The 15,220-nt window shown below is 43.7% G+C and overlaps 1 pseudogene; it reads right to left on the bottom strand.

Moving 5' to 3' along the window:
- Window positions 1-2,037: 2,037 nt before the first annotated feature.
- LOC129853510 (sodium-dependent phosphate transporter 1-A-like) lies at window positions 2,038-14,845 on the bottom strand (annotated as a pseudogene).
- Window positions 14,846-15,220: the final 375 nt, after the last annotated feature.

Raw genomic sequence — 15,220 nt, 5'->3', positions numbered from 1 at the left:
TGTATGTGCCTATGTAAACCATGACGGAGGGTATTCATCTATTATTTCTTCAAACTATATATCAAGTTACAAGTTGCATATCAAGTCCTTGCCCGTCCAACATTTCCTCATCTCCCACTCCTTCTAATGTGACTATCCCGATGCTTCTCCCTCTTTTTCCCCTGCCCCGATACAAAGTTTCTCCCTGCAGGCAGTCACTGAGTCCGAGGTCCTTTCTGGGGAGGTTCCCATTGCTTGGAAGGCAGCCACGGTTCATCCTGTATTTAAAGGTGGAGATCAAGCTGATCCTACTGTAACTGTTATAGGGATATTTCTATTTTGCCCTGTTTATCAAAAGTGTTGTAAAAACTTGTCAATATTCAACTGACTGGCTTTCTTGATGTCTATAGTATTCTCTCAGGTATACAATCTGGTTTCCGCTCAGGTTATGGATGTGTCACTGCAACCTTGAAGGTCCTCAATGATGTCACCATTGCCCTTGATTCTAAGCAATGTTGTGCTGCTGTTTTTATTGACTTGGTCAAATCTTTTGATACGGTAGACCATTCCATTCTTGTGGGCCTGGTTTTCTAACTACCTCTCTCAAAGAGTGCAGCGTATAAAGCCAGAAAATCTACTGTCTCAGCCACTGCCTGTTGCCAAAGGAGTCCCCCATGGCTCGATCCTAGGCCCCACGCTCTTCTCAATTTACATCAACAACATTGCTCAAGCAGTAGGAAGCTCTCTCCCCCATTTAAATGCAGATGATAATGTCTTATACTCAGCTGGCCCCTCCCCGGATTTTGTGTTAAATGCTCTACAACAAAGCTATCTTAGTGTCCAACAAGCTTTCTCTGCCCTTAACCTTGTTCTGAACACCTCCAAAACAAAGGTAATGTGGTTTGGTAAGGAGAATGCCCCTCTCCCCACAGGTGTGATTACTACCTCTGAGTGTTTAGAGTTTGAGGTAGTCACCTCATACAAGTACTTGGGAGTATGGCTAGACGGTACACTGTCCTTCTCTCAGCACATATCAAAGCTGCAGGCTAAAGTTAAATCAAGACTTGGTTTCCTCTATCGTAATCGCTCCTCTTTCCCCAGCTGCCAAACTAACCCTGATTCAGATGACCATCCTTCCCATGCAAGATTACGGAGACATCATTTATAGATCGGCAGGCAAGGGTGCTCTCGAGCAGCTAGATGTTCTTTACCATTCGGCCATCAGATTTGCCACCAATGCTCCTTATAGGACGCGTCACTGCACTCTATACTCCTCTGTAAACTGGTCATCTCTGTATACCCCTCGCAAGACACACTGGTTGATGCTTATTTATAAAACCCTCTTAGGCCTCACTCCCCCCTATCTGAGATATCTACTGCAGCCCCCATCCTCCACATACAACACCTGTTCTGCCAGTCACATTCTGTTGAAGGTTCCAAAAGCACACACATCCCTAGGTCACTCCTCTTTTCAGTTCGCTGCAGCTAGCGACTGGAACGAGCTGCAAAAAACACACTGGACAGTTTTATCTCAATCTCTTCATTTAAAGACTCAATCGTGGACACTCTTACTGACAGTTGTGGCTGCTTTGTGTGATGTATTATTGTCTCTACCTTCTTGCCCTTTGTGCTGTTGTCTGTGTCCAATAATGTTTTTACCATGTTTTGTGCTATTACCATGTTGTGTTGCTACCATGTTGTTGTTATGTTGTGTTGCTACCATGCTGTGTTGTCATGTGTTGCTGCCTTGCTATGTTGTTGTCTTAGGTCTGTCTTTATGTAGTGTTGTCTTGTCTCTCTTGTCGTGATGTTTGTTTTGTCCTATGGTAATATTTGATTCATTTTTAATCCCAGCCCCCGTCACCGCAGGAGGCCTTTTGGTAGGCTGTCATTGTAAATAAGAATTTGTTCTTAACTGACATGCCTAGATAAATAAAGGTTAAAAAAAAAAAAAAAAAAGTTGACTATTCAAAATTAATTTACTTTTAAACTTTTTCATTGCACTGTATTTTCTTGCTGGGAAATGTGTACTAAGCTTAGAACCACAACAACAAATGGTTTGGTAATGTAATTTTATTTTGAATAAAACATTTCATTACTAATGCCTCTGGATGTACAACTCTTTCTAGTTTTAGCATGATCTGTAAACTAGACATTAACAATAAAAAAAAAAATATTACATGGCAGATGTTCAACATTATGTAGTAATCAACATCTGTGATGCTGGGTACTGTGCAGTAAGCACGTGTATAAAGAAACATAGTCAGGACTTGGTATGTACAAATGCTGAAAACACAAATTTTTCAACACAGGTTGAGGGCAGGGGTCATCTCAGGTCCATTCGAACCTCACAGGATGTAATAGATGGAGAGCCATGATGGCAGCACTGATGAGCCCAGAGATGGGGACGGTTACAAACCAGTCGATGAAGATATTCCTGAACAGATGCCAGTCAGCCTTCCTTGAGCGCAGCCATCCAACAGCAACCACAGAGCCCACCTGAGTGCACACAACAAAAACAAGTTTACTCAACACTATCCACAGGTTCACACTGATTTCTACTAGCTCACACTGGTCAATTAATGAGTGAATTGTTACGTATTTAAGTGTCATGCGATTCCTCCGTTATGGTATTATAAGACAAAGTTTCCAAATTATTCAATAACAGTGGTATAGCGCTCAAGCCAGTTTTTTTGTTGTTAGGCTCAAAATTGACCCGACTCATCTATACAGTTAAACTTGAATTACCTTGCAGTGAGTTGTGCTGACAGGGAGACCAATATTAGAGGCTACTACCACTGTGAGCGCTGAGGACAGTTCAATGCTGAATCCACTGGAAGGAGCAAATAAGATTTGCAAGAATTATATACTGTGTAATAAGATACAAGAGAACATTGAATGATATTCATACTGAATAGACTTTGGGAGTTTGAACAATGTGATATTTTGTTCTATTGGCCCACAAACTTACGTATGTAAAACACAGATAGTTTCAGTGCATGGTATACCTGGAGGGGGTGATTGGGGTGAGGTCCTTGCCAATGGTCTGGATCACTTTGCGTCCCCACACCCAGATCCCAGCAGTGATGCCCACTCCTCCATACAAAAGCAACCAGATGGGTGTGGGGGCATTGGACACCACAGAGCCACTCTCAAACACCAGCCACAGGGCCACCAGAGCACCAATTGCATTACTGAGAGAGAATAAAAAAGGAGAGCATACTTACTTCACATAATCAGCCTATAATAATAAGCAGACAGTAATTATTTCTCTATATAAACTGGGTGGTTCGAGCACTGAATTCTGATTGGCTGACAGCCGTGGTATATCAGACCGTATACCACGGTTATGACAAAACATTTATTTTGACCAATTACGTTGGTAACCAGTTTATAATAGCAATAAGGTACCTCAGGGGTTTGTGGTATATGGCCAATATACAGTACCACGGCTAAGGGCTGTATCCAGGTACTCTGCGTTTCGTTGTGCTTAAGTACAGCCCTTAGCCATGGTATATTGTTCATTTACCCCCCCCCCCCCCTGTCCTAGCATACCTGACATCGTTGCCTCCATGGGCGAAGGAGCTGAAACAAGCAGTGAGGATCTGTATGAACCGGAAGAGATGTGTGACCTCTGGCCGGTCCACCTCCAGCTCATCCTCCTCTAGAAGTATGTCCTTGCCTGCCTCCATTGTCAGCCCCACAGCCTCTGCCTCCTCCTTAACCACTGTACCACCATCTGCCTCTGCCAAGCGGTAGCTGTTGTAGCTGTCCAGCCGCAATCTCCTGAGCTGATCTGCTAGCTCCCCCCCTTGCATCTGCGGTCCCCATGGATGCCATAGATGGCCAGGGTGTAGGAGGTGTAGCTGTTGTTTCGCCGTATGGGTCGTCGATCGTCGTCATCAATGCAGTCTCCCACCTTAGCCAGGTGAAGCTTGTGTAGTAGGTCTTTGTAGAGCCCTGAGTCCTTTTGTACAGTGTGGGCTTGGCCATTGTGTGGGTCTGTGATAGGTATTAATGGCAGAATGGGCCCCATGACTAACAGGGATAACCAGCAACAATACATCCAATTCAAACAATAAAGATGAGTGGAAAAATACTATAAAGCTTAATCATTTTGTCACTAGTCACTAGGGGATCTCACTATTGCTGACGTCCAAGTCTTTGGTGTCCATGTTGCTGTCCAGATCAGCCTCCTCTGAGCATCCAATGTTAAAGGCCAACCTTTGCTTATCGGCTGGTGGTGTCTGGGGAACGGAGTCACAAGGTTTGATTGTGGAGGGATGCTCCTGTGGGGCAGGTTTGGAGGGGGTCTCTCCATCAGTGGAGTTTCACAGCGACTGGAGGCCACTTCACCTGATGGACAAACAGCAGCAAGGCAGCAATCAGCATTATTTATACATCAATCGATTCCCTTTCAAAGTTGGAAGTTGTATAACAGCAATGAGATTTACGCTTCATCTTCTTCTTGAGCCGTGGACAGACGAAGAACCACACAACCAGGGCTGTGATGAGAGCGCAGCCCAGCGAGATGAGCAGTGTTACCTACCATGGCATTTAGTCGAACCCCAGCACTGTGTACAGGACAAGGGAACAGGGGACAGAATGCTCAGACAAGGGTGAGGCGTAGAGGGCGCTGTCACTAAAGCATGTATCCTTCACATTATTCAAGGTCATCCTTCTACACAGCACCTGGTATGGGAATTGCAATATTTGCTACTGTACTATATCACAGTCAAAGCAACCACATCAAACACATTCTCTTCAAATGTTTCAGTTGAAATGTATAGTTGGGTTACACGCCTTTCCTAAAACTAGAAATGCATATAATTCAGTAATTTAGTAGAAACTGTCCGTTTCATTTACCATACACAAATGTCAAGTATACTATTGAGTGTACTGTTGCTTGTGCCTTCAAAGTCCTTTTAGATAATCACAAGGATGGTAAAAACTAAATGACCCCTCTTGCTGTCTCTAATTCGTCGTTTCTCGGTCCCTTCCTACTTCATGACCGCATGAGATAGGAGACACGTGGTAGAATTTCTTCAGAACTTTTTCACTTCCAACTAAGCTATTTGTGTACATACTCAGATATGAGCAGTATCAGAAAGAGGACATGCAGCAACAAATAATGTGAGTCAGACAGGTACTGAAGAGGAACTTATCAGGGTCACTTTCAACTAGGACAGTGCATTACTAAACTCAGCAAATAAAGAAACGTCCTCTCACTGTCAACTGCGTTTATTTTCAGCAAACTTAACATGTGTATATATTTGTATGAACATAACAAGATTCAACAACTGAGACCTAAACTGAACAAGTTCCACAGACATATGACTAACAGAAATGGTATAATGTGTCCCTGAACAAAAGGGGGGGTCAAAATCAAAAGTAACAGTCAGTGTCTGGTGTGGCCACCAGCTGCATTAAGTAATGCAGTGCATCTCCTCCTCATGGACTGCACCAGATTTGCCAGTTCTTGCTGTGAGATGTTACCCCACTCTTCCACCAAGGCACCTGCAAGTTCCCGGACATTTCTGGGGGAATGGCCCTCACCCTCCGATCCAACAGGTCCCAGACGTGCTCAATGGGATTGAGATCCGGGTTCTTCGCTGGCCATGGCAGAATACTGACATTCCTGTCTTGCAGGAAATCACGCATAGAACGAGTAGTATGGCTGGTGGCATTGTCATGCTGGAGGTTCATGTCAGAATTAGCCTGCAGGAAGGGTACCACATGAGGGAGGAGGATGTCTACCCTGTAATGCACAGCATTGAGATTGCCTGCAATGACAACAAGCTCAGTCCGATGATGCTGTGACACCACCCCAGACCATGACGGACCCTCCACTTCCAAATCGATCCTGCTCCAGGGTACAGGCCTTTGTAATGCTCATTCCTTCGACAATAAATCGCAAATTTCACCATCACCCCTGGTGAGACAAAACAGCGACTCGTCAGTGAAGAGCACTTTTTGCCAGTCCTGTCTGGTCCTGCGACAGTGGGTTTGTGTCCATAGGCGACGTTGTTGCCGGTGATGTCTGGTGAGGACCTGCCTTACAACAGGCCTACAAGCCCTCAGTCCAGCCTCTCTCAGCCTATTGCGGACAGTCTGAGCACTGATGGAGGGATTGTGCGTTCCTGGTGTAACTCGGGCAGTTGTTGTTGCCATCCTGTACCTGTCCCAGAGGTGTGATGTTCGGATGTACCGATCCTATGCAGGTGTTGTTACACGTGGTCTGCCACTGCGAGGACGATCATCTGTCCATCCTGTCTTAGGCGTCTCACAGTACGGGCATTGCAATTTATTGCCCTGGCCACATCTGCAGTGCCTCCTTGCCTCCTTGCAGCATGCCTAAGGCACGTTCACGCAGATGAGAAGGGACCCTGGGCATCTTTCTTTTGCTGTTTTTCAGAGTCAGTAGAAAGGCCTCTTTAGTGTCCTATGTTTTTAAAACTGTGACCTTAATTTATTTTTTTTTACCTTTGTTTAACCAGGTAGGCAAGTTGAGAACAAGTTCTCATTTACAACTGCGACCTGGCCAAGATAAAGCAAAGCAGTTCGACACATACAACAACACAGAGTTACACATGAAGTAAAGCAAACATACAGTTAATAATACAGTATAAAAACAAGTCTATATACAATGTGAGCAAATGAGGTGAGATAAGGGAGGTAAAGGCAATAAAAAGGCCACGGTGGTGAAGTAAATACAATATAGCAATTAAAAACACTGGAATTGGAGATTTGCAGTAGCTGAATGTGCAAAGTAGAAATACTGGGGTGCAAGGGAGCAAAATAAATTAATACAGTAGGGGATGAGGTAATTGTTTGGGCTATTTACAGGCTATGTACAGGTGCAGTGATCTGCAGCTGCTCTGACAGCTGGTGCTTAAAGCTGGTGAGGGAGATAAGTGTTTCCAGTTTCAGAGATATTTGTAGTTCGTTCCATTGGCAGCAGAGAACTGGAAGGAAAGACGACCAAAGTAGGAATTGGCTTTGGGGATGACCAGTGAGATATACCTGCTGGAGCGCGTGCTACGGGTGGGTGCTGCTATGGTGACCAGCGAGCTGAGATAAGGCGGGACTTTACCTAGCAGGGTCTTGTAGATGACCTAGAACCAGTGGGTTTGGCGATGAGTATGAAGCGAGGGCCAGCCAACGAGAGCGTATAGGTCGCAGTGGTGGGTAGTATATGGGGCTTTGGTGACAAAACGGATGGCACTGTGATAGACTGCATCCAATTTATTGAGTAGGGTATTGGAGGCTATTTTGTAAATTAAAATCGCCGATGTCGAGGATTGGTAGGATGGTCAGTTTTACGAGGGTATGTTTGGCAGCATGAGTGAAGGATGCTTTGTTGCACAATAGGAAGCCAATTCTAGATTTAACTTTGGATTGGAGATGTTTGATGTGCGTCTGGAAGGAGAGTTTACAGTCTAATCAGACACCTAGGTATTTGTAGTTGTAGTTGTAGTTTACTTGTATTTAAGAGCAGTTGGAGGCTACGGAAGGAGAGTTTACAGTCTAATCAGACACCTAGGTATTTGTAGTTGTAGTTGTAGTTTACTTGTATTTAAGAGCAGTTGGAGGCTACGGAAGGAGAGTTGAAGGGCATTGAAGCTCGTCTGGAGGGTAGTTAACACAGTGTCCAAAGAAGGGCCAGAAGTATACAGAATGGTGTCGTCTGCGTAGAGGTGGATCAGAGACTCACCAGCAGCAAGAGCGACATCATTGATGTATACAGAGAAAAGAGTTGGCCCAAGAATTGAAACCTGTGGCACCCCCATAGAGACTGCCAGAGGCCCGGACAACAGGCCCTCCGATTTGACACACTGAACTCTATCGGAAAAGTAGTTGGTGAACCAGGCGAAGCAATCATTTGAGAAACCGAGGCTGTTGAGTCTGCTGATGAGGATGTGGTGATTGACAGAGTCGAAAGCCTTGGCCAGGTCAATGAATAAGGGTGAACAGTATTGTTTCTTATCGATGGAGGTTAAGATATCGTTTAGGACCTTGAGCGTGGCTGAGGTGCACCCATGACCAGCTCTGAAACCAGATTGCATAGTGGAGAAGGTACGGTGGGATTCGAAATGGTCGGTAATCTGTTTGTTAACTTGGCTTTCGAAGACCTTAGAAAGGCAGGGTAGGATAGATATAGGTCTGTAGCAGTTTGGGTCAAGAGTGTCCGCCCCTTTGAAGAGGGGGAGGACCGCAGCTGCTTTCCAATCTTTGGGAATCTCAGACGACACGAAAGAGAGGTAAAACAGGCAAGTAATAGGGGTTGCAACAATTTCGGCAGATCATTTTAGAAGGGTCCAGATTGTCTAGCCCGGCTGATTTGTAGGGATCCTGATTTTGCAGCTCTTTCAGAACATCAGCTGACTGGATTTGGGAGAAGGAGAAATGGGGAAGGCTTGGGCGAGTTGCTGTGGGGGGTGCAGTGCTGTTGACCGGGGTAGGGGTAGCCAGGTGGAAAGCATGGCCAGCCGTAGAAAAATGCTTATTGAAATTCTCAGTTATAGTGGATTTACTGGTGGTGACAAAGTTTCCTATCCTCAGTGCAGTGGGCAGCTGGGAGGAGGTGCTCTTATTCTCAATGGACTTTACAGTGTCCCAGACCTTTTTTGAGTTTGTGTTGCAGGAAGCAAATTTCTGCTTGAAAAAGCTAGCCTTGGCTTTTCTAACTGCCTGTGTATATTTGTTCCTAACTTCCCTGAAAAGTTGCATATCTCGGTGGCTGTTCGATGCTAATTCAGAACGCCACAGGATGTTTTTGTGCTGGTTAAGGGCAGTCAGGTCTGGAGAGAACCAAGGGCTATATCTGTTCCTGGTTCTAAATTTCTTGAATGGGGCATGCTTATTTAAGATGGTGAAGAAGGCATTTTTAAAGAATAACCAGGCATCCTCTACTGACGGGATGAGGTCAATATCCTTCCAGGATACCCGGGCCAGATCGATTAGAAAGGCCCGCTCGCTGAAGTGTTTCAGGGAGCGTTTGACAGTGATGAGTGGAGGTCGTTTGACCGCTGACCCATTATGGATACAGGCAATGAGGCAGTGATCGCTGAGATCTTGGTTGAAAACAGTAGAGGTGTATTTAGAGGGCAAGTTGGTTTGGATGATATCTATGAGGGTGCCCGTATTTACGGCTTTGGGGTTGTACCTGGTAGGTTCATTGATCATTTGTGTGAGATTGAGGGCAACAAGCTTAGATTGTAGGATGGCCATGGTGTTAAGCATGTCCCAGTTTAGGTCACCTAGCAGCACGATCTCTGAAGATAGATGGGGGGGCAATCAGTTCACATATGGTGTCCAGAGCACAGCTGGGGGCAGAGGGTGGTCTATAGCAAGCGGCAACGGTGAGAGATTTTTAAAAGTAGAAGTTCAAATTGTTTGGGTACAGACCTGGATAGTAGGACAGAACTCTGCAGGTTATCTCTGCCGTAGATTGCAACACTGCCCCCTTTGGCCGTTTTATCTTGTCTGTAAATGTTGTAGTTAGGGATGGAGATTTCAGAATTTTTGGTGGTCTTCCTAAGCCAGGATTCAGACACGGCTAGGACATCCGGGTTGGCAGAGTGTGCTAAAGCAGTGAATAAAACAAACTTAGGGAGGAGGCTTCTAATGTTAACTTCTTGACGCACGGATCCCATTACCGGGATCATTTATCAACAACAACCGCTAAACTGCAGAGCGCCAAATTCAAAAATAATACTAAAAATATTTATAAATCATGAAATCACAAGTGAAATATACCAAAACACAGCTTAGCATGTTGTTAATCCACCTATCGTGTCAGATTTTGAAAATATGCTTCACAGCGAAAGCAATCCAAGCGTTTGTGAGTTTATCAATCACTAGACAAAACACTAAGAACAGCTAGCCTTAAATTAGATTGCTTTTCTGACTTTCGTGACCAATCAAATTAATCGCTCACCTTTGATAATCTTCGGATGTTTGTACTCACGAGACTCCCAGTTACACAATAAATGTTATTTTTGTTCGATAAAGATTAGTTTTATAACCAAAAACCGCCATTTGGTTTGCGTGTTATGTTCAGAAAACCACAGGCTCGTTCCGTTCCTTAAGGGCAGACGAGGGCAGACGAAAACTCCAAAAAGTATCCGTAATGTTCGTAGAAACATGTCAAAGGTTTTTTATAATCAATCCTCAGGTTGTTTTTAACATACATAATCGATAATATTTCAACCGGACGGTAACCTATTCAATACTACAGAGAAAGAAAATGTCGAGCTACATCTGTCGCGCGCAGGAACTAATCAAAGGACACCAATCAAAGGACACAGTTATAGTGGCCCAGGAAAATTGTCTACCGTCTGTAAGCTGTTAGTGTCTTAATGACCATTCCACAGTTACATGTTCATTAATTATTTATGGTTCATTGAACAAGCATGTGTGTTGAACACCCCACAGTGTTTAAACCCTTTACAATGAAGATCTGTGAAGTAATTTGGATTTTTACGAATTACCTTTTTATTTAACCAGGTAGGCTAGTTGAAAACAAGTTCTCATTTACAACTGCGACCTGGCTAAGCAGTGCCACACAAACAACAACACAGAAATAAACTCACATACAGTCAATAATACAATAGAGAAAGTCTATATACAGTGTGTGCAAATGAGGCCTTAGTGGCGAAATTATTACAGTATGGCAAATTATTTATTTATTATTATTATTTTTTTATTTTTTTTATTTTTTTTTATCCCCTTTTCTCCCCAATTTTCGTGGTATCCAATCGCTAGTAATTACTATCTTGTCTCATCGTTACAACTCCCGTACGAGCTCGGGAGAGACGAAGGTCGAAAACCACGCGTCCTCCGAAGCACAACCCAACCAAGCCGCACTGCTTCTTAAAACAGCCCGCCTCCAACCCGGAAGCCAGCCGTACCAATGTGTCGGAGGAAACACCGTGCACCTGGCCCCCTTGGTTAGCGCGCACTGCGCCCGGCCCGCCACAGGAGTCGCTGGAGCGCGATGAGACAAGGATATCCCTACCGGTCAAACCCTCCCTAACCCGGACGACGCTAGCCCAATTGTGCGTCTCCCCACGGACCTCCCGGTCGCGGCCGGCTGCGACAGAGCCTGGGCGCGAACCCAGAGACTCTGGTGGCGCAGCTTGCACTGCGATGCAGTGCCCTAGACCACTGCCCCACCCGGGAGGCCCTCAGTATAGCAAATTAAACACGGGGGTGATAGATGTTCAAAAGATGAGTGTGCAAGTAGCGGTACTGGGGTGCAAAGGAGCAAAATAAATAACAATATGGTGAGGTAGTTGGATGGGCTATTTACAAATTGGCTATGTACAGGTGCAGTGATCTGTGAGCTGTTCTGACAGCTGGTGCTTAAAGCTAGTCAGGGAGATATGAAAAAGGGATGTTTATTTTTTTGCTGAGTTTATGTACCAACCTATTGTTTCAACTTTTTAACATTTTTATACTATAGCGGTTAGTAATGCACATTTTCTCAATACTTACCTATTTAATCCAGTAGCTAATAAAATGTTACAGATCAAAACTAATGTATGGCCAACGAGTCAATCAAATTTGACAGATGTGAGAGACAGGAAGCAAAACACCATTTACAGCAATAATAAAAATATACAGGATAGCAAATACTGTAATGCAGTGACAATAACTCTCCTACTGCCATAGATACAATGAGGGGCTCCCAAGAGAACATTTCATATCTTCTAAATGAAGCCTTACAAGATTGTGTGGTTCTGATTATGTGTGTCTGTTAGCATGAGTGAGATTATCAGCATCAGTTGTGTTACTCAATGTCTGAGAAACAGAACACATGAGTAAGGGTAAGTGTAAAAGTATGTGGGCAAGCATGAAAACGAGTGTGGTAAATATGTGAGCAATATCATACACAGTAGCACATATTGTTGGATGTGTCTACTGTGTGCAATAAAATAAAATTGTATCCCACAGCACAGTATAAAACATGTCATTTCAGAGGTTCTGACAGCGGCATGTTTTCTTAAAAAAAAATAAAAAATAAAAAAATCAGGTAGTAAAATACGCTGAAATACAAAACATTGGACTGAAATATTAACACATTTCATCATAGCAGACTCCTTTATGCCTCCAGTGACACTTTTTAATAAGGCATCAAGGGTGCCCCAGAGGGTTTCAATGGTCCCTGCATTAGTGCTTTGGGAGGATGAAGTGAGTGGGGTGTATGTGTGCATAGTGACTGAGAGTGTGTACTCACGGGGGGCTCCAGTGAACATGATCGAGAAGAAGTTGATGGCCATGGTGATAGCATAGAAGACAGGGAGAGCTCTCAGGCCGTTGGGAACAGGATCCTCCTGAGGAAGACAGGTGGGGTGAGATCTGGCTTGGAGCACATGTCTAAGGACCACTTATTAAATGTCACTATTATTTCATAGATTCCTCAGATATTCCCCATTGTGTGCTGACACAGTAATTTCATCCTTCTACATTCTCTCCTCAGGAGAAAGTTGAAACACTAAAAACAATATTACAGGTTTACCCCTCTTACCTTATTCAGGATGAACCTGCGAACAAAATAGAAGAGAATTGCAGACATGATGCCTGACAGCAGAGGTGAGAGGAACCAGGATACCACTGCAGAGAGAAAAGGGAGATATTTCTAAAGATAATTATGTCAAAGCATATTTCAATGAGTCTCTGACCAATACTATTTGGTAATAATGCATTACAATACAGATGTAATGCATTGTAAGACTTGTCATAAGCATTTTTATTTTTTTATTTTTTTCAACCCTTATTTTGTCACCCTAATAATGTGATATCATCATCTCATAATTATCAAGTCTGAGCAAGTCCTTATTGCAGCGTATCACCACAGTCATTTACACATCAATACTTAGTAGCTCCATCCATTTGACCCCATGATGACCTTTGGCTACCATAGAGAAACCAATTGCACCCACAATACAGTGGGTTCCAGATATAGGGAACTTTAAAAATGAAGCTGTCAGTGGCCACACAGCAGAACCTGTAGAACACAAGCATGAACAACGTCCTCATTTGTCGCCTTTATAAGGATATCAACAAATGCCATTGAGACCTCTTAAATCAACATAGCATGCAAGGAGTTTCTGAACTCCTAACAATGATCGTCATATAAGCAGTCACCAAACATGGCACTGATGGAGCCTGCCATCAGCACGTGTTCGGAGCCATTGTACATGTTCACGTCGATGATGCCCTTGCGGATGGTCTCGCTGACTTTGGCCCCCAGCAGCATGGAGCCTACCGTCTCAAAGACAGTGGCCATGATGCAGGCCTCTCGTAGGGTGACCACGCCAGAGCTCACCGCTGTGCCAAACAAGTTGGCCACATCATTGACCCCCACAAAGAAGGCCAGGATGAAGGCAATGACAAAGCCCAACATCAGTAGCCACAGGTAGCCTGACATATCACTCGAATAGTCAGTGGTGGCTCCTGCTAGAGATGCTATACTGGTAGATTCCATTGTAAAAAAAACGTGTCTATTTGAATCTCAAAACAAAATTATAAAAATTCGGACATTTTCAAAATAACTTAAACATTTTTTTCAAGATAATACGAATAATAAATAATGAGGTATATTGCTTCCTTGAGAATCAATAAATATGCGTTTCAGGTATCCTGCCTCAAATCAAAGAATATAGCTATTTTCTTACTCCTTTCCGAGCTCTCGTCAATAAGAGGCTAAAGTGAAGGGTAAAACAATAATTGCTATCTAAGTTTACTGAGCTGGTTTGAGAGTTCTTAGACACTGGGATAATATGCAAAGTACATCCATTGTGTGAGCCTCAGTAGGTGGTTGATGATGTACAATGTTCTGCAAAAAAATAAAATAAAAAATAAATACTTATTCACCACACTGAATCAGAAGATCAAAATCAATGTTTCGTTTTAGTATTTAACAGTAATTACATATTTGAACTGACATAAACATATTAGACCAGGAGTTAACAGACAGGACCAAAACAGACCCTATGGATCTGCAATGTTAAAGCATGTCTATTGTTAAAGTAAATTTAAACATCTTGGGCGGGGTTAAATTAACAACCATTGTATGTGTGAAAACGGTTTCTAATTTTTTACATTTGATAGTAACCCTATTCTCTCCACCATACTCACTGGGCCAATCTCTGTCAAACCTGATCTATTGACTTTTTTATTAGTGAACTGTTTGTGCATTTTTTTAAACAGTGATCGTTAATTTGTGAAGCAAGAGCACATCCAATAATTGGTGGGTTAATCATGGCGTGAATGATTACCCTAAGAAGAATATATGTTTTGAATTTAAATTTGAGAGATGGCACTTTACAAATCATGTATGATGACAGATCAATTTAAATATCAATCTCTGAAATAATACAGTATAAAAAGTCTTTCAGTAGGCCTATATACAAGTTGTCAGTGAATCATACACTAGCATCAAAGTATATATAGCCTATATACGGTACTTCAAGAATAAAACAAGGCAACAGTAAACATGTCGTCCCCCAGGATGTATTGCTCTCTGTATTGGGCCAATAAGTGTCATTTTGTAAATGACGGATCTCTATGGTAAGAAGCATCATTCAGAGCTAGTGGTGTCTAAGATATTGTGTGGGTGAGCTAGATTCCTATCCCTGAGCATGTGTGCCAAATGTCATCACTGAGTCAAACCCATCAAGAGATATAAACATGTGCCCGTAATAGCACCACCATGTGGTCAATGTGAATGTTCTTTAATATGTTTAGTCTTGACAGTGTTTGCAGCTGGCAGACATATCAGTGTGGATGACGGATCACCACCTCAAGCTGAACCTCGGCAAGACGGAGCTGCTCTTCCTCCCGGGGAAGGACTGTCCGTTCCATGATCTCGCCATCACGGTTGACAACTCCATTGTGTCCTCCTCCCAGAGCGCTAAGAACCTTGGCGTGATCCTGGACAACACCCTGTCGTTCTCCACCAACATCAAGGCGGTGGCCCGTTCCTGTAGGTTCATGCTCTACAACATCCGCAGAGTACGACCCTGCCTCACACAGGAAGCGGCGCAGGTCCTAATCCAGGCACTTGTCATCTCCCGTCTGGATTACTGCAACTCGCTGTTGGCTGGGCTCCCTGCCTGTGCCATTAAACCCCTACAACTCATCCAGAACGCCGCAGCCCGTCTGGTGTTCAACCTTCCCAAGTTCTCTCACGTCACCCCGCTCCTCCGCTCTCTCCACTGGCTTCCAGTTGAAG

This window comes from Salvelinus fontinalis, chromosome 4 (genome assembly GCF_029448725.1).
Source record: "Salvelinus fontinalis isolate EN_2023a chromosome 4, ASM2944872v1, whole genome shotgun sequence".
In the NCBI taxonomy this organism is placed as follows: domain Eukaryota; kingdom Metazoa; phylum Chordata; class Actinopteri; order Salmoniformes; family Salmonidae; genus Salvelinus; species Salvelinus fontinalis.
This window is presented reverse-complemented; position numbering and strand designations above follow the sequence as displayed.